Source organism: Chamaea fasciata, unplaced genomic scaffold (assembly GCF_029207755.1).
Source record: "Chamaea fasciata isolate MVZ Bird 193981 ecotype frontalis unplaced genomic scaffold, bChaFas1.0.hap1 SCAF_6, whole genome shotgun sequence".
NCBI classification, from domain to species: domain Eukaryota; kingdom Metazoa; phylum Chordata; class Aves; order Passeriformes; family Sylviidae; genus Chamaea; species Chamaea fasciata.
The window spans coordinates 20,407,892-20,433,743 of record NW_027094091.1 but is presented as its reverse complement, the minus strand read 5'-3'; the positions used below and the strand labels follow the sequence as shown (position 1 = coordinate 20,433,743).

General features: G+C 34.8%; 1 long non-coding RNA gene across 1 annotated transcript in view; it reads left to right on the top strand.

Moving 5' to 3' along the window:
- The first annotated feature begins 6,861 nt into the window (after positions 1 to 6,861).
- Positions 6,862 to 25,852, top strand: part of LOC136290560 (uncharacterized) — a 32,557-nt gene continuing 13,566 nt past the window's right edge. The window contains exons 1-3 of the long non-coding RNA XR_010721207.1: positions 6,862 to 6,958; positions 14,413 to 14,541; positions 19,504 to 19,586. This is a non-coding gene — a long non-coding RNA (uncharacterized lncRNA). The remainder of the gene's footprint in view (positions 6,959 to 14,412; positions 14,542 to 19,503; positions 19,587 to 25,852) is intronic.

Below are 25,852 nucleotides of genomic sequence, written 5' to 3'. Positions count from 1 at the left end.
GCTTTCCAACTGGGAAGAACACAAACCTCTATTATTTGGGCAAAGTGATGGGCTACCAGTAAAAATGAGTTTGGAAGGAAAGGAAAAAAAAACCTGTTGGACAGTCCCCACAAACTGACTTCATGATGGAGTAATTAATATTAATGTGTACTATATCAAATATTGGTAGATAATTTTCAATCTGATGTGTGTGTAAGGTCTTGCCACTCTTCCAATGTCTCCAAGACAACATTTCTTATTACTTTTGGATCAGTTCCCTTCCCTTCCCTTCCCTTCCCTTCCCTTCCCTTCCCTTCCCTTCCCTTCCCTTCCCTTCCCTTCCCTTCCCTTTTATCTATGACACAGGTTGGAGGGTTGAAACCCTCTCTGCCTGCTGCAGCCCCATCCTGAGAAGTCTAGGCTGATACACCCTTACCTACATCTCCGTTGCCTGTTGGGAAGCACAGAAGGATTTGTTGTATTTCACTGAACCCAAGGGAATTTTTGATAGGTATCCTTACACAAGAAATAGGTGTATACATTGTCTTACACATGTGTGTGTGACTTGATGATGATATGAATGTTATTATGTCAAATCTATAGTTAAACCATTCTTATAATTTTAGTGAACCCTATTGAATCACTCTGTAAATGTTAAAGTATTCAATGACTGAATGCTGCTAAACCCTTTTGCACTCTTATCTTGCATCCTTATGTTTTGCACTCTTGCCCTCTTTGGCATTCCTGGCTTCTGTGTATGATTCCAAGTTGCTTCTAGTTTTATCTTCTTTTGCATGTTTTAACCTGTGTATTAGTAATAGAAGAACCTTGCCATCAAACTCTGGAAAGACACATTTTCACAAATTTGTATTAAACTCTGCTTTTAATCTTTGACAATGTTTCTTTTAATAGCCAGGCCACTCATTCACAACACAGGTATCATGGTTATTCTGTCTTATTTTTAATTCACATGGTTATTACCATGTATCAAATAAGGATGGATGCATGAGAGAGCTGTAATTCTAGAATTGGTTATGGCAGCACAACTACAGGACATCTACAGGTTTTTTTTAATGAGAAGAAAGAGTAAATAACTTTTGCAGCAAGGATCCTGGCTTATTCAAGTTTGGAGTTCTTGTTTTTTACAGGGACCATTATTATACCTTTTTAACAATGTGAGTTGAAGACTGTTAAGATTCGATTATAAGACACCATATGCTGAGGTCAGTAGTACAGATTTTATTTAACAGTAAATGTGAGGTAGAGAGATAGAAAGAAATAGGAGAGGGACAGAGAGCAAGAGAAAGATTAAGTAGAATGATAGCACCACCACACAGATCCACAGAATCCTGGTGATCTTCTTCCCTGTCTTTTCAGCAGTGGGGGTCCTAGGGACTTCTTTTGGAGATACCAGAAACACTATCCATAGGGCATAGATGTCATTCCCACAGCTTGGCCTGCCATGTTTATAAGCTGTTGCTTCCTTTCCAACAGTCTGTCACTGTGCAAATATATTTCTGTATAGGTTACCCAGATGTGTCTCACCACAACTGGAACTAGCATCTTGCTGTTTTTGCTGTCTGTGCTTATCTTAGTGGAGATTTTTCTGGTGTCTTACCTTACAGGAAGTTCTTTCTGTGCCTTTGACAGTGCTTTGAGACATATGATTACATTCTTTAAGACCTCACAGAGACAAACACCACATTTCAACCCTAAGCAGAACAGAAATTCTACCTGACTGATAAATCCTTTTCACTCAATTTTCTTTATAGTCTATCAGGCTTATCAGGTACACATAAGCTAATAATCAGCACTATTATTTTCTCATGCTGCTCTACAAATCTGTCTGCACCCACTGATAGTTATTTAAAAGGTTTGAAAAAAATGCGTTTTCTACAATTTGTGAGAATTCATGTTTCACTACCCCAACAATTCAGAGGAAAAAATACTGTTTTTACTTAAAATCGCTGTTATATTGAGCATGTTTCTATCTTGTGTTTAGTTGTGAAAATATCAACCTAGGTACTTAATATTGACATAAATTCACAAATGTACTCATTAAAGATTTGAGGACAAGGACATATAGAAAGATCAGTGACTGGACTACCAAAACTTTAATTATAAAGAAATAGGATGTTTTTGGAGGCAAGTACAAAGAATGAATGTAATTTCATGGATTTTCTAGCGTGTTACTACAATAAAGAGATGAAAGCATTCATATGCACAAAGTATTTTGTACAATTGCCTTCCAAATACCATGTCGGTATTTGGAATGGGGGAAATGGCAATAAACTAGCAATTCACTTAAACTTGTATGATAACAACATAAGAAACAGGCCAGGTGTCTCATGGCAGGTCACAACAAAAATGATTACTGGATTTGGCTATTAAATATTTTAAAGTTATTAGAATTAACTATTTGGATAGATTTGATTTTATTTATAACACCCGGTATGGTGTTATCATTTGGATTTTTGACCAAGAGTGTTGATAACACACCAACATTTTGGCTCTTCCTGAAGAGCGAGTGCACAATGTCAAGCTGATTTCTCTCTCTCACACTATCCAGCCACTGGGCAGATTGTGAGTGTTGGGAAGGGACACAGTCAGAAGAGCTGACCCATTGACTAAAGAGATATTCCATATTATATGAAGTCAGGATCAGCAATAAAATCTGGGGGAAAGAGGAAGAGGAAAGAGGACTGTTGACCAAAGACTTTTGGAATTAGAGCACCTGTCTTGCCAAGCAACTGTTACGCATGATGGAGGTCTGCTTTTCTGCAAATGGCTAAACAGTTGCCTAGTGATGGGAAGCAGTGAATGAATTCTTATTTTGTTTTGCTTATGCATACAGCTTTTGCTTTACATAATTAATTGTCTATCTCAACCCATGAGTTTTCACACAATTACCATTTAAATACTCTTCCCCATATCACTGAGGATGAATGAGTGAGCGGTTCTGTTTGGATTAGCTTCCTGCTGGGGTTAAACCACAACATCAGTAAAGGAAGACTTGCAGCAGATTAAGGTATTTGTGTGTAGCTCTTGAATTCAGACCTTAGCTTTGGTAGGTTTTTTATTTTTTTTCCCCATTAATCCCATAGTAGAACATATTTGGGAGAGCAAATAACCATGAGAGACTGAAGACTCTTTCTTTCCTTCTCAGGCTGTACTACTTGCAAAAAAAATCTTATATTTTATTGCTGTTTTCAGTTCAGAGAAAACAATAAAAACAGTGCATGAATGAGAAGACAAAGGACTCTGCATGATTCAACATTGTTTATATTTACTCCTTATCTTTGTTTACACAGTCATGCACTATTTGATTGGTAGCTTTGCTTTGTCCATGCATCTCTTGATTGGTGGCTCCATCTTGTCCACGAGGCAAGCACATATCTTTTTCTTAACCTAACTGGTTGATAGTATAAGTGTCATTTTACCCTTGTTGACACCCCTGTGTCTGTCAGCAACTTTTCTGCTTCCTCTTTCTTCTTGCAACATCAGATTTTTATTCACAAAGATGACCTTGTTCTTTAGTTCCAAAAAATTAGGCTGGTTCATTTAATACATATCCATTTTCCTGTGAATGTGACCCTACACAGGAGTTGTTCTGGCTTTTTTATAATAGACAGCATAATTTCTCAGGACTCGTATCCAGCACATCCTGAATTTCTGCTTCTGTTTGCCACATTTTTTCATGCTTACTTTCAAATCAAATATTCTGATATTTTCCTCAATAAGTTCTTGTTTCTTAAGTGAACGTGAAAAACCAGACAGAATGTAAATTATATTTTCTATTCTGTCACATGTGGAATTTGTGATTTTTTGCAAGGAAACTTTAAACAGTTTGGGCAAAACAGACTAAAATCTGACATTTATTCCCTGTCTGATGTATGCTGCTGTAACCCAGCTACACTGTCTTTACAGATTTATAATGAGATCTTGTTTAACAATCAGTGCAACTCAGTCATGGTTTACTGCCTCCCTGGAGGACCAACTGCTTATCTCATCAAAACGATGATAATTCCCTCTGTCTGTCAGTTGATATGATCTTTATGTGGACACAAACTACATCAGCAGACTGAGCTGAGCTCCCAGCCTTGCTGGTGGTAAGGTATTTGAATTCATGTTTATCATATGCACAAGATAGATGCTCTAACTAGCTTCAGGCATTGCATTAGTGCTAAAGTCCATTAATTCTAATTATGTTTTGCATATAGAGAATATTAAAATGTTTAAATTAATAAGGGGAAGGGCCATCCCCTTGGCACAGTTTCTGCATATTAATACAGTTTTCTGTGCAGAAGGTGATCTGTGCACGCAAGGAACATTCCTCAGGCCACTGGAGATGGAGCACATAAAACTATTTAGGGAACATGTGCCAAACAGAGCCATCTCACAGCACCTCTGTTCATTAGTGCACGGGAGGTTTATTTTTACAGGCTTTGGATAAGAATGAGATTGTTACCTTCTTGAGTGAAGGTAGGATCAGAGTGGTCCGGCTCATCTGTGCGTGTCATGCGCATGGATGTGCATAGGAAGTTTCCATAAAACACAGCTATCCTTCCTTACTGACTTCCATTTAATGGAAGTAGTCATTACAATGGTAGTTCAGCTCTGGCATAAAAACAGGGAATGAGCCAGGATGATTATAGCAAATTCCTTGATTGAACACTTTCCTTTCAGTAGAGAATTCTTTATGAGTCATTCTGAACTTTTGCTTTATCTTGGTTTCCATCAAATAATTTTTGTTTAAAGAATGACAGGATATAATCTTATTTGAACTAACAAAACCAGCCTTGTAATCTTTTCCTCTATGTTGCTTTTTATTGAGTATATTAATTTAGCTTCCATTTCTACAAAGCATCAATCTTCTACTCTCAGGTTTTATTTTTGTTTTTTAATTAAATAGTACAAATATATAAAATTTTAGTGTCCTATATAATAATAATAATAATAATAATAATCAAAAAGTCACTTCCCTGTTATAACCTGCCAACAATATCAAGGAATAAGTAGGAGTAATCCAAATAGGTAACACCAAAACCCAAAATCCAGCATTCTTAACCTTAAAAATACCTGATAGATGACCAAAAAAATATACAGAACTGAAACTCCCAGGGCTCCAACCCCGGGTGATCAGACCCCTTTGAGTTTCCTCAGGACTCTGCCCCAGTGGTGACTTGATAGAGAGAGGCAGCCTTGATCCAATTGTCCAGAAACAGAATTTAATAATGGAAAAATCACAAACAATAAGGCATCCACTATATATGGAGCAAACTGTAAAAAAGCAGCAACAAGGGGCCAAAAAGCACAAGGCCAGGGTCAGACATGGCCCACATCCTGGTGTGGGAGGGGAGTAAAGGTGGGGCCTGAGGGAAGAGTCCAATAGGGGAGAATGATTAGGAATATTGAAATTCCTGCACCAGAAATCAACTTGTGGTAACACAAAGAGTGAGGAAATTTCTGGTAACGATTTGCATGCTGGAACTGAGAGAACATGTCAATAAGCCTTTTGCTTACTGTACTTAAAAAGGGGTTTCCCAGGGAATTATTCCCGGGTTTTCCTCTTCCTTGGGGGAAACCATTGTCTACACAGAACTTTTTAACTATATTATAAAACACTAAGAAAATAAAGAAAGTGGTACTAATACTAGTATTTACAATACTGATGAGATATAGATTCAAATATGGTTTTAAAACCCTATGAGTAAGTCCTAAAACCACCTAGCAAATGAATATTAATGTATCCAGCTCATTTTAAAGCAAACAAGCTGAGATATATTGAACTTCGTATGAAAGCAGTGACCTGTAATTGTCAAAACTTAACAGTAGATTACCATGGGAAAAAATAAAAAAAAAATTAAAAAAAAAAAAAAAAAAAAAAAATAAAAGTCTCTATGGATCATTTAACCTGGAAATTTCAAACAATGTTCAGATCCCTTCAGAAGCATTTGGGATTTATCCAGTTATTTTTTTGAAAATATGTTGTGTGCATGTTCATGTGGTTTTCTGAAAGGCAAATAAAGCTTATTCTGCTTTCCTATTGCTGGATAGAGAACTGCAGAGCTCTCCTCAGTGTGTTATCATACATGAATCTAGTAATCCCTGATGAGAGACAAGTACAGTAGCTTGCATTATGTATTGTGATAACACAGCAGTTACTCTGTTCTGCTGAGAGTTCAGGTCAAAATGGAGTGCCGGCAAAGGGAACCAATATCTGCATTCAAAAGCCTTTTAAGGTCCATCTAAATGCTCTAAATGTCCTGTGATACATTGACAAGTTAGAAGCTCGTAATTTCAATATTCTTTTTCCAGCAGTTTTACCTTTTTTAATATCTTCTGTAAGAATATGATTTTCTTCCTGTGTACAATGAACAATAGAGGTTAATTAATCTACAACCTCCCATCGCATATTTGTTGCCAGCCAGGGCTCCTCAGAGGATATGTATCCCTGTATAATTTCTACACCTGGCTGCTCTTAATGAAGATAAGTGACATACAGTGTTCACCAAAAATGTTAGGCATTTTTTGTCTGCTGGTTTTGGTTTTTTTCCTGAGCAAAATGTACTGGAGCTTTCTGTTTCTCCATCAAGAGCTTGGACAACTTACCTCTGGTGCTGTTTGTCATATAGATTTCTTGCCCGGTTTGTGCTGAAAGATTGAGTTAGGACTTGATGTAGAAAAAGTCTGACAAATATCTTGTTTGGCCTTTATTGTACTGTATGTGTCACATTATAGCACTTTGTCCTTGGAGGATATGGTTTCATTCTCTTGTTAAACAGACTATTTATTTTCTTATCTTTCAAAAACAGTTTATTTTTCAAAATTAATTTTTTTGTCTCTTTTTCCCCAGTCTGCTGGATCTCTTACTCTTCTAACATCTCACCAGCCTCTCTCTCACTGCAGTACCTTTGTATGTCAGCCTGTAGGCAGACTTGGACAAACACGGGGAGCAACTAACTGTCCAGTTCAATAAGTGAGTGTTGCATACCTCAGAGAATAAATATGGGAATACAAAACTAGAAATACTATGAGGTATTACAGCCTGTGTATTGGCAGAATGTTCAATAATAATAATAATAATAATAAATGTGTACCTTTCTTATTTTAGTTTTATATTTGGGAGTATAATACACTAAAGAAAAAAAACCTCAGTATTTCTAATGACTTGTTTTGTCAAGAATTGGCACATATTGCACTGTCATAACACCATAACCCTAGAGAAAAATTATTAGGAGATACCATAACGTACCAAAGACTGATTAAAAATTCTAACAAAATTTAGCATCATTACAGTAAGAATGGCATGTATCATAGTAAGTATTACATGCCTTAGATCAAAATAAACCCTGCATTGCAAAGTAACTACAGCAAGCATTTTACAGAATTTAAAAGATATTTCCCTAAAGTGTATACCCAAAACCAAGTATTGGACTGCATGTCTTCTCTTTTCCTTCTTTAAGCAGAGGAAATGCACATATAAACTCTTTCTTTTGGTTTCATTTTTTTCCTAGCAAAAATGAACAAGATATTTTTGGCTTGTTTCATTCAAAGGTTCCCTAGAGGATAATTTTATGGCAGATATACAGTTCATTTGCATGTTCAACTAGAATTTTGGCACAGAATTTTAAGGACTGCTATGCATACTAACAAATAGTGCCAACATTAGAGAAGCTAAAGATGGGGCAAATCAAATAAAAACAACATGACATGATGTAATTCAACAGGATAATGCTACTTAAAGAGTAATCTATGCTTGAGCATGATATAAAAATAATTCAAGTCTTTTTCTTTTTTTCCCCTATTTTAGATGTTACAATTCCTAAAAGTTATCCAACACAATTAAATATTCTTATATTTTTGTTTAAAAACTTTGGGGCATGTCAAATAAATGCAGAAAGATCTAAACTCTTTTATCAGATGAAAAAATAATAACAGTAAATAAGATGTCTCTCTCTTTAGTAACAGTGGTTCAAAAATGAGATTTCCAGCTGTTAAGTAGCTTGCAGAAGCATTACACTGCATCACTTCATGTATATAAGTAGTCACTTTTTTCAGTGTTTTTAAAAGCATGTAGCAATACAATGTCAGCCTCACAGTGGAAAAATGCAAATTTTGACTAATGCAGGAGCTCGAACATTGACTGCATCATGACAGATATTCTACCTATAAATCCTCAAAACTATTAATAACAGGAAAGGGATGGTGGAGAGGAAAGCTATAACCCAGGTATTTTACACAGTTTATCACAGGACCTTGCTGTCTAGGGAGTTGAAACCAATTAAGGGGTGGATAAATAATACAAGAAACAGAACAATATTAATTCACAAGAAAATTGACAAGGATCCTTAAACCTATTTCCTTTTCTTCCATGTCTCACAGAATAACAATTTACTGAAGGATAAAAAGAAGACATTCTTTGTGACCATACAAAACTGAATAAGATTCAGACGTATTGAATGGGTTTTTCTTCTGTTGCAAACCGCTTTTTGATTCCAAAAATTAGTACACCTTTATGCAATTACTTTCAATTAAAATGGAAAAACATGTTTTGGAGTCAGTCAAGATTATGAATTAATAGTGGAAGATTCTAATAATCTGCCCAGGATAGGGGTCAAAATTGATTTAATGCTGTGGTTTCATTTCTGTGAAGATGATAAAATTCAAATTGAGTTTAGAATTTAAATAAATAAATAAATAAATAAAAGAGGAAGCATTATACGACTCTGGAAATATATAGTGACAATATAGAATTATATAAAGTACTTTTCCTCTTTTTCAGACTGATGAAACGCAAGATTTTTTTTGCATTGTATAATTCATCAAAAACATACTGTGACACATTTAGAATTTCAACTCTGCATGTAAAACTTGAGATTTGTATTCACAGTAACTTAGTGCATAAGTCTTCTAACTATAACATACACAAACCAAAATTACCATAAGATCCAAACCTCACTTAAGTCAATAGAAAATGTCTAACTTCCATAGAAAAACACCCCCAAATACTATGTTTGCAAGCTATGAAAAAAAACAAGACTTTAAATGTAATAGCAATCATATCAAGATATGTAATAACAATCATAGCAAGATAAGAAATCGTTAAAATATGATCTGCAGTTATATGAAAAATTACCATCAAGGATATATTTAGGAAAAGTAAATATCTGCAGACAAATGTTCTAGCATATATGCATCTGTGCCCTATGTATTACTTACTTATACATAAATAATAATTGTGTAGGAATGGAAATTATTTTGTGACCCACTTGTTCTTGAAGATTAGGAAATGTTACCTTTCAAAATTTGTTTTAAAAGTAATTAGTCTTGCTTCAACTGCCACTATTATTGGACTTTCTTCCTCTGACATTTAGAGACAATTTTTTTTTAGGGCAAATTTCACTGCAGATAATTTAATTCATTTGATTTTTTATCCACATAATTCTTCAAAAGAAATAGTTCTTTTCTCATCTCCTCTTCTGTTCCCCAATTACTTTCCAACATGTTTTTAGACTTCATTTTGCTACTTCGTTGTGTTTTCATCAGTTTCTTTGTCTTATCAATGTCTAACTTACTGCCACTTCTACTAATTTATCTTTGTGGCTATTCAGTTCTTAAAGAAGAACCCTAATAATACTTCTCTTTGTTGATGAAACATTTGCTTTCTAGCATCAGTGTGTTCAACTTTGACACCTTCTTTGTACATTACCAGTTAGAATATTCAATAACATTTTAAAAAAAGATAATTTTGGAAGTTCAAGCCTTTCACATGACCCACTGACATGTTTCAGCCAGCTTTGGCAGTTGTCACAGTCACTGCAGTTGTGTCTGGATGCAGCCTTGTATATGACTGACCCTGAGCTGTTTGTGTGACTTTCTAATTGATCTTTAACCTGCTTCAAGATCAAATAGAAATGCTTGTAACTGCTCACAACTAACTGTTCATAACTGATGACTTGCTGGATGGCCACTGGACCACAGCTGACCTTTGTTACCTTTTTCTGGACTTGATCTTGACCCTGACTTGCTGGCTCAGCATCCTGTCTCCTTGGAGGTAAGGCCTCTTTCCCAGCTTGGCTTGCTGGCACTCTTGGCTGCTGGCTTTCCATTCCTTGAGAAGCAGCCAGCCTTGCCTGTACCTGGCAGTATGTACAATCAAAGGATGATGACTAGTGAGAAATGCAATTGCCTGCTGGCCTTTACTGCAAGGTGGGTCAGAGCAACCCTCAGTATCAGTACAGATTGAGGAGGACCAGATCAAGAGCAGCCTTGCTGGGGACTTGGAGGTGCTGGTGGATGAGAGGCTGAATATGAGCCAGTAATGTGCACTTGCAGTCCCAAAAGCCAACCCCATCCTGGGCTGCATCAAAAGCAGAGCAGCCAGCAGGTTGTGGGAGGGGATTCTGCCCCTCTGCTCCACTCTGATGACATCCCACCTGGAGTGTTGTGTCTGGTTCTGGGGTTCTCATCACAAAAAAGACATATGTTGGAGCGAGACCAGGGAAGGGCAACCACGATGATTGGATGATAGGGCATCTCTCCGAAGAGGAAAGGCTTAGAGAAAAGAGTTCATTCGGCCTGGAAAAGAGAAGGCTTCAGAATGACCTATTTGTGGCTTTCCAGTACCTTAAATGAGCCTACAAAAAAGATGGAGAGAGAATTTTTACAAGAGCATGTAGTGACGAGAAAAGGGGGAATGATTCAAATTGAGATTAGGTTTAGATTAGATATTGGGAAGAAATTTGTTACTGTGGGAGTGGAAAGGCACTGCAATAGGCTGCTCATAGAGGCTGTTGGATGTGCAGTTCCTGGAGTTCATGGCCAGGTTGGATAGGGTTCGGAGCAACCAGGTCTAGTGCATGCCTGGCAGGGGTGTTTAAACTGTATGATCCTCAAGACCCCTTCCAGCCCAAACCATTCCATGATTTAATGATTTTGAGGGAATATGGCATGCTTTATATATGCTAAGTAAGTTTGATTATGCCTTCTGTAGTCTAAATTAATGCAAATGACACCACTCATTTTAAATTATGCAAAACAAGTGCTTCACTAATTATGCTAGAGTAAGGAGCTGGCCAGAGATTTTCCTCAGTTCATGTCTTTATATCAGTAGCTTATGCTATATACAGGAGCCGTAAAAATAAACATTTTTCCACATTTTAATTTCAAAACAGGCCATAAAGACACATTTTCAGGAATGAAGCTATGTCTTTTACCTATCCCTTTAATGACAGATATTTGTGATCTGTTTCATAAGATAATAGTACCTTTTAAAAAATATTTTTATAAAAATATACACATTCAATTTTTCTGAATGTCCAAATATTTGGTCATTTTTGAGAAAGAATCTGCTGCTTGAAGCCATCAAGATAAAGTTGCTTCCGTGTTACCTCTACAGTCTCAGGATTGGATTCCATTTTCATTTTCTTAAACCCACCCTTTCATCAATGTGAAATTTTACATGGTAATATGCTCAGATTCTTTTCTCAAGCAGCTAGATTTCTTTAGCAAGGAGAAGAGTGCATCACTGCTGTCCTCAAGATTTGCCTATTTACCTTCACTAATCTGTGGGTTTTCAGTATTTCTGACAATACATTTTTGTGCACAGGAGTTCAAGTTTATTTCTTTTGCTTAATTTGTTTTTAGGAAGGTACTATATTCTGGCCTTCTCCAACAAATATATACTGCTGTGCTATTCTCTATGTGAGTTTTAAGTAGCAAATGGAGCAGTTCTTATGATCTTTTCACTATATGTATGCCTAGGCGTTAATAATGAATGTCCAGCTTTGATGGGCTGAGTACATAGTTAACATAAGTGATAAGTGCCCAAATAATTATTTTGTGATTAAATAGGATATAGAAAAAAACCACAGCACATCTGCCCATGAAGACACTTTGAGGATACTATTGATCATGCTTGGTTTAGGGCCAAAACTTTTGATATTCTACCTTCAGGTAAACAAGACTGAAATACCATAATACCATTTTAAATAGCATTCTGTGAGCAGTAATCCATTCAAGACAAAGTAAGGAGGTGGCTGAAGACTAACTCCCCTGTACTGTGAGACTGTGTGCTGAAACCATACGAGACTAAAGGATGTGGAAGCCATCTAAGAATCAGCTGAGTTTAACTCAGCAATCTGAGACTTCCATTTATAACATGACTAGAAAGAGTATCATCATATCCTGTTGCCTTTTGGAACACCTTACAATAAATATTTTTTAATAAATTACATTCTCACGGCTTTTTCTATGTACTGCAGATAATCTACTTACTAACATAATGTGCAAAGCTTTTTGTACGTGATCTGAAGGATTTTTAGTTCCCTTGCCTTTATCCCTCAGCTCTCTATTCTTGGTCCTGCTCTTTGTGTCAGATTATTTTTTCTTTTCCATTAAATTCTCTCTGGACCTGATGACCTCTGCTTGGGAAATTTGAAGTGCCTCATCACAGCTCAATTTCTGTGATCTCTTACAAAGTTCTCTGTTTCATGTTGTGTGCCCATTTTAGGGATTTGGTCCCTTAATGTTTCAAAATTGACTGATCAGTTAAAATCAAACAAAATCTCTTCAATGGTGCTAACTTTGCTATAATAGAGTTCTGATATCTTAACAGCTGATACCACAAGTCAAGTCCCCTTGTTATCCTTAGTTTGCAGGGACCTAGATTGTAATTTCCCTACTCACTACTGAAGAACATAGTCTAATGGTCAGATGCAATATTAAAGGAATATTTTCCATTCCTTCAGCTACATTTTCAGAGGAAGAGTGGTCATGGCTGTTGTGATTTATATTGTATTAGGGATGCTGATACGAGTTAAGCATGCTCCAGCATTCTATGAGAGATATTATCTGTTTTGTTTGTGAGAAGCTTACTGTATGAACTGAGAGTTTAGTTTGCTTTGTCATAGCAGCAATGCACTGTGTTACAAGAATCATAATTCAGGAGGAGATTTTCCCTGAAAGTAACCGAGCATGTTCAGTTAGAGAAATGTTTATGCTGTAAGAAGCAAGGGCAGCCAGTAAGAAGACAGAGCAGTTAGTGAAAAGACAGAGCAGTTAGTGAAACTAACATATCCAGGAATCAAAATGCCCCACTGATGCATTTCTGTAGAAAGACTGATTGTGGCAACCGTGAACATAGAGAACAGTAAGGGCAAGCTTCAGCATAGTCAGAGTATATTTTCATTCTCTATGGTAGTTATTTTAGCTCTTGATTAAGTTAGTTCTGCTAATGCACAGAAATTGTTACAGAGAACCATGTAGGTGACTTGAATGGTGTGCATAGTCTTTCATTATTCAGATCTTTAGACTATTTTAAAGATTTCTCTAGGAACTTAGTGAGAGTCATGTGAAGTTACTTCCAACGCAACAATGACTCAAAGTTTGTTGATGGTGAAGAAGTCAGAGTGAACTACCTACAACACAAAGAAACATTGGATAGGAGAAAGACTGCCTTATGAGTCCTTTATTTTAACTTGTGTTACCTGATAGGTACATGTCCTCTATTTTAAAGCTACCTGGTTTCTGTGTCTTAATATATATATACCCTAATTATTTTTTAACATGAGCATTTTATGAAACAGTTGCTAGTGTTTTGATTTCAATATTTAATCAGAGACCTTTTCTCATTTGCAATCAGAAGTTTTATTCTGTTCAGCCTTTCTTCTGGATTGTTACAAAACTTGCTCATATATTGGTTCCTCTCCTACATGAGTGGGCATCCTGCCTCTCTAAATAATAATATGTGAGCATCAAATTAATGCAAATGCCTAATAGCTTTACCAGTGCAGGAATAAGATCTTTCAAAGCTTTTTTTTTTTTTTTTATTTTTTTTTTTTTTTTTTTTTTTTTTTTTAATTTTTTTTTTTTCCCCCACTCCCTGGATCAGTTCTATAAATTCATTAAAACACTTGAAGACCACTTTTGGAGCGTCATCATTAATTATGTCATTCAAGATAATCTTTTTATTATCTGCAGGATTTGAAAATTTTAAAAGATAGATGAATAGGTGTCTTTAAACACAGTTAAAGACATTCAGTGTTTCACTTGGACCATCTGATAGTGTAAAGGCTACTGGGCACCTGGACATCTCTATGCCAGTAGAATCACCCTGTGCCTTTACTTTTATGAGTTGATTCCATAAGTCTCTACCCATTTCTAGTCTGGGCTATTCCCGTTTTCCCATTTCCTTAAAATTAATCTTCTATAAACTTGTATATGTTTAGAAACCAAATTCTGAAAATTAAACTGCAACTATTTCTTTCAAGTCCCAGTTTACTTAGGATTGCTGAGGTGGTAAATGTGCAGGAATTGTTTTAGGTGTTTCTTCTCTAACAGAGGTTAAAAGAGAAATTAGAAATTTTCTTCTATTTTCTTGGATATTTCACTCATTTCTTAAAGAGACTGCAATCATTTTTGCCTCTGCAGACATTCCTTGTACAACATCGAAATGGGGAAATCAGCAAAAACAGAAAAAGAAGAAAAAACAACTTTTAGAGATCTTTAAAGGGAACCAAGACTTAAACACTAGCCCAGGAAGAGTGAACTAAGATTCAGGTATGAATATTGCCTTACACTTTGTAATTGTTTGTAATAACTCTTTGTCATGGTTCAAGCTCAGCTGGAAACTAAACCCCACACAGCTGTTTGTTCTCCCCCTCTATCATGGTGGAAAGGGGAGGAGAATCAAAAGTAAAAGTTGATGTTGAGATAAAAACAGTTTAATAATTGAAACAAAGGTAATATATTAGTAAATAAAAATTCTGATTGTGATAAAAGGAAAAACTTGAAACCTAAGAAAACCCAAGGAAAAAGAAGTGATGCACAATTCAGTTGCTCACCTTATACTGAGCATGATGTCCTAGGGTGTGGAATACCCCTCTGACCATTTCAGATCACCTTTTTCTGGCTTCCAAGGTTTTTTTGCACCTCCTCACTGGCAGAGCACGAGACACAAACACATCCTTGAACTGATACATCAGTATGTTATCAATGTTATCATCATACTGAATCCAGAACACAACCCGGTACCAGATACTGAAGAGAAATTAACTCTATCCCGGCTGATATCAGGACAGTATTATATTAGATACCAACTATTAGCTGTTTTTGTTGGATTTGGTGTTTTTAGGTTATTTTTATTATTTTATTATTTCCAAGAATTGACTGATATTTGGCCTACAATATACAGGTGCAAATCAATTGGTATCAGGACAAAATTACATCATTATATCTCAAAAAAGGAGTAATCATTACAAATAATACACTTTTACATAGAGAAATTTGAAATTTTAAGCCATGATTTTCCTGATAATTGCTTCGGATATTTCTGATAATTGTTTTATGACAAACCAAGGAAAACTGCAGCCACCTGAAACTCAGAAAGAATGAATTACTTCATAAAAGTTAGAAAAAAAAAGGTTTTCTAACTGTCACAAAATGAAATTGCTTTTAAATATATTTTATATATTTACACACTTAAATATACTTTCCCATTTATTCCTACCTTAGGCACTATTAATTAGTTTCTAATCAGTGATTTCATAGACTAAACATAGAATCATAGAATTGCTAAGGTTGGAAAAGATCTTTACAATCATCAAGTCCAAGAAGCAGCATAGCACCACCACCATGTTCTACCCTAAACCAAGTGGTGGCATGTCCTCAGGTGTCATATCCACTGAAAACTTTAAGAGATGGTGACTCAACCATTTCCCTGAACAGTCTGTTCCAATGCTTTATAACCCTGTCCATGAAGAAGTTTTGCCTAATGTCTAGCCTAAATTCCCATGGTGCAACGCAATGCCAGTTCCTCTCACTGTGTCACTTGTTACCTGAAAGAGGAGGTAGACTGTCACCTGACTACAGCCTCCTTTCAGGTAGATGTGGAGAGCAACGAGATCTCCCCTGGGTCTTCCTTTCTCCAGGCTAAAACTCTACTCCCTGAGCCGGTTCTCATAAGACTTGTGCTCCAGACCCTTCACCAACTTTGTTGCTCTTTTCTAGAGAAAAATTTCCTTATTTCACAAGTCAAGCAGCCCAATTTTAGAAATTGCTGCTGCATTGAAGTAAAGCCTGTTCATAAATAAGCTAGTTGTAGTTATTACTTACACATCATATAGCAAACACACTTGTGAAATGCTTCATATTTTAAATATTATTCAGGAATCTCACATTCAAATTTTAATTTTTAAAATAAAATGTAGGAAATTTCCAGTAAAAATAATTTAGCTGCCTTTTATTCATTCTGCTGTGGAGGAGTGAGTAAATGAGAGGCTGTATGGGGCTTAGCTACCTACAGGGGTTAATCCACCACAATTATATGTGAATAGTTCATTGTGCTCTGAGCTAGCTTATCTGTATGATGATGACTCTGTATTCCCATATAATTTTCTACTCTTTTGAATGTATAAATTTGACTTCTTATCCTACTCAATTATTAATGTAATTATTAATTCTTGTATTCATCTTGGAAAGTATTTCTGCTGATGAGGTTTGAAGCCCAACCATTCATTTAAGTCTATTATTGTAGATATTTTATAGTTGCTTTAGATGTCTTTGGCTGACACAAAAAAATTCTCATAGATTTTGAAAACACACTATTCAGTTTGAATTGACACTAGATGAAAAATATCACTGAAACAATTGCTCAGTTCTGAACAGGGTTCAATTCAGAAAATTTTACCCAGCATAAGCCAGGAAGCTGAAAGTGAAGTATAAATGTCCACAAACTATTTAAATTACTTTGATGGCATTCTACATCAAAGAATGTTTCTCTTTAGTAGTCAGCCTTTCTCTCTGTCTTTTTTGAAAATCACATGAAATCTCAATAAAATAATTTGATGTGAAATTTTCCTAAAAGGTGACCATTCATCTTCTTTTTTAGTGAACATTTCCTGTTTCCTTCTACCCTTAAAAAAATTTAATGATTAATAAACTTTATTTAAAAAGATATAGACCCCAAGTGACAAGGGAACTACATAATGCAGCAGAATAAAAAAGAGAATACTGAAATGTTACTTATGAGTAAAAAAAAATTAGAAAACTGTAGGGGGGGAAAAATGTCATTTCCTAAATAATGGATTTTGCTGTGACAAGTTACCTTGTAGGAAACAAATCAGAATGAGCAGTTTGTAACTTCTGAAGGAGACAAATGGTGATTTCTGTACAAACTGTTGTTAAACTAAATATCTCATCATTCACTACATTCAAAGAAAGCAAAAATTTTGAGAGCAATAATCTATGCAAGTCATAAACTTTTCTGAAATGATACTTTTTTATTATTATGTAATGAAAGGCAAGGTTCTCTTGTCATCTTAAATATTTTGACTAGGAAAGTTCAAGTTACGTTTGTTCAAAAACGGTAATAATGGCAACAATAGCAAGTCCTGTAAAGGGGAGTATATATTTTCTCAGCTTTTTAATTACATATTTTTGTGTACAATTGAAGGGTTAATGTAGTCAATCTCTTGCATTATGTATCCAAAAATAATAGAAACATTTTTTCCAAAGTTTACTTAGGTACTATTATCTAAACGAATACATTTCTGCTTGACATTTTGTGTTTTGACTGGCATTTGCTAGTTGCCAGCTGTCATAAGGAAGGGACTGCAATACATGCCGTTAGCAGCATATGCCTTTTTGGGTGCTGAGTAGCGTTTTCATACAAAAAAATCAAATGATCCATAACATATTATGCTGTCATTTAAAAACTGCTTTAGAACTGTAACATTTTTCATGCTTATAATAAATTTTGTTCCCCAAGGCCTAATCTACCATTTTCTTACTGTGTCTGGGGAAATAATGAAGAAAACGTTTATTCTATTAATTGACATTTTGTTTTTTCAATATGTGAACGATTTACTCAGAATGGAGATTTCTTACAACAGTTTTTAGAAGACTTTGATTTCTATGCTTTGCTACTCTGTGTCAGATCTGTTTTTTCCTGCTACACCATCTTCTCCATCATTCATAACACTGACAAGTACTCATCAGATTAGATGATGATTTGATAGCCACCCCATTTTTTCTTTCCTAAAGAATTTTATTTGTTGTTCTACAAAACTGTTTCAGAAATATTTAAGAATGTGTGACTAAATAAGATATTCAGTAGTCATTTTATAATAACAGTACACGTTATTCTACTAATCATACTGCCTTTTAATTTTATTTTGCGGAGGAAACAATCACCCTGCTTTACCACAAAGAAATAAAAGACCCTTTGTTTCCTGGAAAGAGAAATTGTAAATTCTTATTTACATGAATAGTCGTTGATGTCTGGATTTCTTTATCAATCACTTGGCACCTCTTATGTCTGAAACGGAGGAAAGGCTGTTCTAAATTCCCTTAACAATCTAAAGGGAAAAATTAGTATTTGCTTGATAGAAATACATTTTTCTTTCTCCAAGGAATATCTGAAGAGCTATTCAAACTGTGACACTGACTTCAACAAACAGATATTTAAATTAAGATCTTTAATTTACTTTTCAGTATTTAAGATCAATACAACATTATTTCTAAGAAATGTCTTACCATTTTTAAGCATTAAATATTACTGAAATTCTCCAAAAGCACAAGAATTAACTAATTTTTCCCATGGAATTTTGTTAAGTCAGACTAATCTTTACCTTCTGCTTTGGTCTGACTTACCTGTGTTGATTATTTATTGACCATAAAAAGGCCAAAAAGAAACCCAAGTAATTTAATTTAATTTAATATCACACTGATGCTTCATGCAGTAAACCCAGCTTGTGGCTACAAAAAGATTATTTTGCAGAGCATAGGTGACATAGTTCAGAAGTTTGGGGCTTGTGTTTATCTTTGATTATCCGTACTTTCATATGAGTATGAAAGTACACACAGAGGAAGAGCCAGAGTAATAATACAATTAAATATTTTATAAAAAAGCAAGTAAAAATATATAAATTTTAAGAATTTGTTGTCTTAAACCAGTACGTAGAGTTTTAAATCTACCATTGTAATTAAAATTAATGTCATTCTAAAACAAAGCCCAAACTTCGACTTTAAAAACATATGTTTTCTAGTGATAACATTGAACCTGAGAACAAAGGAAAACAAATACCATTTAATTAGCAATTTGATGAAAAAAACAGTAGATATTATCTAGACAAACATCTTTATTGAAATAAGGTAGCAAGTTTTAAAACAATCCACAGGAAAAAATACGTCCATAATTTTTCCTTTTATCATGATGAAATATAATTCTAAAAGAATTTCTTCATGTGCGATAACCACATTCACATATACTAATAATGCATGTGCCAAGAAAGTATCTCTCTGTAAGTCCAAGTCAGTGAAAAACTGTATGTTATTCAGAAGGATATCAGTTAAATTGCTGACATCTGACTCCTTTTCCTAAAAGATAGTATTTCAAGGGAGGAATATGTGAGGAATCAGCTATGGAGGTCACATTTCAAAGTCCCTTTTCCTAACCTGCTACTCGCTAAAGATATAAATCTAATTCCACAGATTTATTACTTACAGAAGGAATCTTTTCAGTGTTGCAGGTCATCTCTGTATCCAAAGCGACCAAGAAGTGGCAAATGAGAGGTGTAGTCATTTGGTAGAAATCAAAATCCCATGTGAGTTTTGTTTAATATATACTTTTGTAAAAATTCCTACTTGTTAACTCTGAACTACTAGTGCTCAGCTGCTGTACTCATTATCCCCATATCTAGTATGTAACAGACATTTTAGACAAAAAAAATCTGAAAAAACCCTAATTAAATGCTCATTTTTAGATTTTTTTCATAAACAGTACAGTTAGTGCATAGTGTGTGTGCTATCCTGCTCTCTGGCCCAAATTAATTTTGATCTGCCTTTTTGATCTACCATAGAAAAACAGTAGATTTGCAACAAAGATTACCAGATGAGGTAATCTTACCTTCCATCTTACCATTTATATATTTAATTAAATGTAGACTAAAAATTGACAGCAAAAATTTGATGTAAACGTAATATATAATTTTGAATTTTGTTATAAATGTGTTGTGGAAAAAAAACATTATTTAATAGTCTGATAGCAATTTGTGACATATATTAAACTCTTTATTTTCTCTGCTTCACTGAGTAGCTCTAAATATAATTGGTTGATAATAGTATGCTGAGCCTACATATCAGCTGTATAATGCAAAAGGTGAATATTCTGTGCTTAGCTCATTTTAGGAATTTAGAAGCATGCCCTTTTCCACTTCATGTTCTTTCCTGTACATTGTATTTATGAAAACAACATTAATTATAATGTTAAATACTTTTGTATAGTCTTTCCTTTGTGAAAGAATAGTTTAAAAATGCTATGCATATATAAATTAACTCTTGAGTCAGAATGGAGTACTGAACAATAAAATTTCTCAGGAAGCTTTATTTTTCTTTTTAGAAATATGGAGATGTTATTTTTTTCCTATGAACGGCTTGATTTTTCAAAGCAGAGGTTCATTACAAATTTTTAATTCTCTCTGTATATGTTTCAGTGGAAATATTTCTTGCATGTAGCTCTGAGTTCCAAGTGTAAAGAATGAAATAAAATAACTGGCAATTTACACAATGTTGAGTGTAGCAGAGATAATAATTCTTTATTGCTATACAAACCCTTCTTTGAACTTTTTCAAGATGCCGTTTTAGTTCCAGAACAAAAAACATACATTGAACAATCAATACTTTCTAACCAATGCTAGTAAATTACATACAATGCAGTGAAAAATATTCTTTTAATGTTTTAAACTATTTAATATTCATTATTTATAATATAGTCATTATTTATATTCGTTAAATTTTTTAATGAAAAATTTTCATTTCATAGTATGAAAATAGAAGTAGACTTCCTTAGTATTTACATTGCAGATATTATTGTCATTAACAGCAAAAAATCCACATTACTTACAAGAGTGATCTCAATAGGGCTTTAAAACTTATGTTTTCACATGAACTTTGTGGAATATAATATAAAAACTTAATAGAGATGCACTATATACTAAAGTTAGCCTTTCAGTTGGGAGATGCTAGTTCTGTCTAGAAACTCCCTGGAATGAGAAATATGTCTGCTTTTCAGCCAGTTAAAAATGTCATTACTACATTGCCTGTCATCTTGAATCTCTTACAAGTATTCTTGGGAGGTTATTTGTTCCTGAGATAAGAAACTGGAATTGAGAGACCTGTTAAACCATGGTGGCTATCATCATGAACAGCTGAACCCACAACTGTTATTTGAATTCATTTCCACATAATAAATGTGTAAAGATCTACAGTTCATGAAACCATCTTTGTATGTTTGAAATATATTGTGAGGAAAAGACCAGAAATGAGGCAAAAATATTCTCATGAATCCTACTGACAGTCACACAAGAAGCCATGTTTTTCTGAAATGTGGAAGTTTGTCTAATCTGATAAAGTCAGAAAGACTTGTTGGAGCATAAAACCACATGCATGCAAGATTTAAACTCTGCTTGACAACTTGATCACTACTAAAGTTAGTAGTCATTGCAGCAATTCTGCAGAAATTTTCACTTTTTTTTTTTAAATTAGAAACACATTTCTATGATCTTAAAAATAGTTCCTTTTATGCTATACATAGTTAAGTATAGACATTAATACTTCATTGCAATACTTGTTAACAATGTATATAGTACTTGATATTAACATTTTCTGGAAAAAATTGATTTTTTGTATTACAAAAAACCACTTTATTTTTTGTTCACAAATGAGGGATGCAGAGTTCAAGCTTTTTGCCTTCATATTTCATATTTTGAAAATAATAACATAAAGTAAAATTCATGTGGAAATCTCTCTCAGAATACCAAATGCTTTTAAATGGCTTCCTTTTTAAGATGCTCCAGTCAACCAATTAAAAATCTCTCTTCTTCATACAAATGGAGGGAAAATAATATTTAATAATATATTATAATTATTATTAATAATAATAGTGTCCTGTTTATAAATAGGGAATAATCAGAATTAAGGATGTGGAACCTTTAAGATAAGTTTAAAATAATTCTATCAGATGTATTAAAAACATTAAAAATGCAATTTAAAAATTATGGAATTAAACTCAGATGATTAGTTCTTTTTGTCAAACACATCTGTTAACCATTTCTTACATTCACAAAATTTAATATTCACAGAATCACAAAATTTACATAATTTTTTTGATTGGAAGGGGTGTCTTGAGATCATCTCTCTCGAACTGTCTGCTCAAGCATGGTCAGCTAGAGAAAGTTATCCTTTTAAATATCTCCAGACTGGAGACTCCACCTCTCTTGGAAACCTGTTCCAGAGTTTCACCTTCCTCACAGCAGAAAAGTGTTTTCTTGTATTCAGGTGGAATTGCAAGCACTTATATTTGTGTTCATTGGCTCTTTTCCTTTCAGTGTGTTCCACTGAAAACTGCCTGGCTTAGCTTCTTTTTACCCTTCCTTCAGCTATTTGCACATATTGATAGGATTCTCCCTGACCTTTCTCTTCTCCAGGCTAAAGAATCCTGGCTTTCTCCACCTCTCCTCAGACAAAAGATGCTCCAGCCCCTCAATCCTCCCTGTGGCCCCTGCCAGACTCACTTCATTTATTAAGTCTGTATCTCTGTGCCCAGAATTGGGCACACACTTTAGGCGTGGTTTTATCAGTGCTGAGTAGAAGTTAAGGATCATGTCCATCGACCTGCTGTCAACACTTCTCCTAATGCAGCTTGGGCTGCCTAAGGTTCTGTGTCACACAGACAAGTTGCTGGCTCATAGTCACCTTGCTCTTCTTTCTTGCAAAGTTATTTTCTAGCTGGTGAGTCACCACCATATGCAGGTGCATGGGATCATTCTTCCCCAGATTCAGGACTTGGTTCTCCCTTTGTTGTTTAGATGTATGTGGGCTCTCTGTAGTCATTTCTCCAGGTTTTTTGAATCGCTCTGAAATCAGCTCAATCTGATGTATCAGCCATCATTCCCATTTTTCTATAATCTGCAAACCTGTTGAGAGTGCACTTTGTCCCATCATTTGGGTTATTAGTGACCTCAGCATTTTCTGGAGTTCTTTGACTCAGACTCCCTAACTCATTCAGTCCAGGACTCTTGTTTTCCATAGTCTTCCCTCTCTCTTATTTCACTTGTCGAATACTTTACAAGCCTTGGCAAATTCATCTCCAGGTTCTGACTTTTCTAACTCCATAAATCTGCATGATTGGACAAAAACTCTAAGGTCTTTCTAGGTCCACTCTCCCTATTTCTATCTGTTGTACGCCTACTTTACTTCTCAATTCAGACCTTGCTCATCCATAGTTTCTTGCCATCTTTTTTCAGCTTCCTACTTTTTAGACTGAGCTGTTCCTGAGTTTGGTGAAAACTTTCATATTAACCAGTTCTCCTGGACCCCTCTTCTCTCCAGGGTTTAATCCAATATGACTCTTTCAAACAAACATCTGAAGTGGTTGAAATCCAGGGCTCTAATCCTGTTGTCAGTCAAGAAATCTCTTATATGTCTTGAGCACTGCTATATTATACTTCCAACGGACACCAGGGTGCTTAAAATCATGGTGAGGACAAAGAATTTGTAGTTTCCTTCAGCTACATGAAGAAAAGCTCCTTACTTTTTCCTAATCATCAGGTCTGTAGCAAATATACCCTGCAACAGTGCCAGTGTAGGTCTGCTCTCTAATTTTGACCCATAAGCTCTCAACTGACTCTTGATATCCCCCAAGGCAGCTCCATGCAACTTGTAACTCATTACAATAAGGCATAGATTTATATCCTGTACCCATAAAAATAAATAATCCTGTTGTCTTCAAGTGATGGCTTTATATTAATTGTTCCTTGTGATTCAGAAATACATCCTAAACAGACAATATTCCATTATTCAGTGAGAAAGCAACTAATTCTGCAAAACACATATCAACTAATTAGTGCCAAACTTTTAAAATGAAGGTATATTTTCAAGGGGAAAACACAAACTAAGGAAGTTCTTGAGTGTATAATAAATATTTTGTTTTTAAGCTCTCAGATAAGTAATAATTTTCAGCTGGATGTATTTTAAATATCTCCAAATCAAAGACAATTTTGTTTTACACACATCACTTTGTAGAAGAAGCACTAGTTCTCACACTCACCATAAAGTATTTTTATTGACAGCTGTCAAGGTTGGTATACTGGACTAAAAGCTCCTTTTTCATGCATCTGAATGACAGTTTTTATACATACATATGCGGTACCCACAACTTTGTCCCAAAAGGACTTGGTGTTCTCCCTGACAAAATTTCTAATAAATGTTAATACACTTAATCCTTAAGACTGTAGATGATATATAGAAGTCTCATACCATAATTATAATCTCCAGGTCAGTACAAAATTTCAGTGTCTCTATGTAAGTGTCATACAGCTATTTCATTTGGAAGAATGATTAATTTGGTCATTTATCTGACAGGGTGACAAGACAAAACATCAAGTTACCTTACATTTACTTATTTTATAATATGTAATCCACAATTTTCATGAACTCAGAAGGTTAGAAGTTATACTGCTTCTTTATAAAGCCTTTAGAGGAATAATCCATACCTCTAGTGATTTGCTAGTATACTTAATTTGCACTTCTAATTAAAAGTGAAAAAAAGCTGTGATGATCTTCCTCATTTACTGTTGTTTTGTAATTTTGGTTGTTTCCAAGAAATATTGTTTGCCAGGGGCTTGTTGGTATACAAAATGCCTGGACTTTGATTCTGATGTCCCATATGGTCTTCCTTGGTTTCCCAAATGCTTACCACAGTGAAACCTATTTTCCTGGCAGCCACAGAGATCTTTAACAGACCGTGCTACCCATTTTCCATTGTTCAGAGATGGCTCATTTTTTTCTTGTTATTTTGGCATATAACTATGAACAGGTGTCAATAGGTGCAAGGAAGCATGTGGTGTCAGTGTAGTGGGGCTGTCACAGAAGATGGACTTCTCTCTTCTTTTCCTGGAGAACAGATGTCCTTTGCAGTGTTCTGCAGGTCTTCCTACCTCAGTCGTATCGATACCTGGCATCTCTGCCTAATGGAAAAAGCTCCACCAACTTCTGAATGGGCATTCTGCCATCCAGACAGATGGTCCTAGAGACATGCAGCCCCAAAAAATTGATGTGGATATAATATATTTTTAAAGGCCATAATCCCAGCTGGCCACGTGGAAATGTTTGCCCTTTCTCTGCTCCTGTAACTATTATTCAGACAATATGTTACGGATATTTTGCCTTTGATCTGTATTAATATTTCAAATTGCATTGCATAAATTTCATTAAACATTAATTTTTTTACATATACATATATATATATGCATATATAGGTACATAATCAAATGGAATTAATTTGCAGTGTTTAGCGAGTGACTTACAACTTATTTACGTCATAATACTTAGCAGTTATGCAATCAGTTAATATCCCAAATCCTTCTTATATTCAACTCATATATTCATTAATTCATAATCAACATCTATATAATCAATCAAGGTCAAGGTAATCAATGTAAACACACACAGTAGAATAAATAAAGTTAATATGTGGCAAAATCTATGAAAATTTTCATGCCTTTATTTGCCGAAAGCTCATTTGAATTATTATAGTAGTTGATGTCTCCTTCATATTCTGAATCATCACATGGAAGTAATGAAATTGGATTCTATATAACCATTTCTAAGGAAGGTAGAATTAAGTTAGACTTTGAATGTTTTTCTTCCTTGACACTATAAAATTTCCAAAGAAACATTAGTTTAAATCCATTCAACTCTTTAGGAATTTTTTGTTAGGTGACATTTACATAGTTGTGCTATATCATCCTACATTAACCAATTATACATGCAATCACTTATGCAATTTGTTGCTGCAGTTTTAGTGCATTTA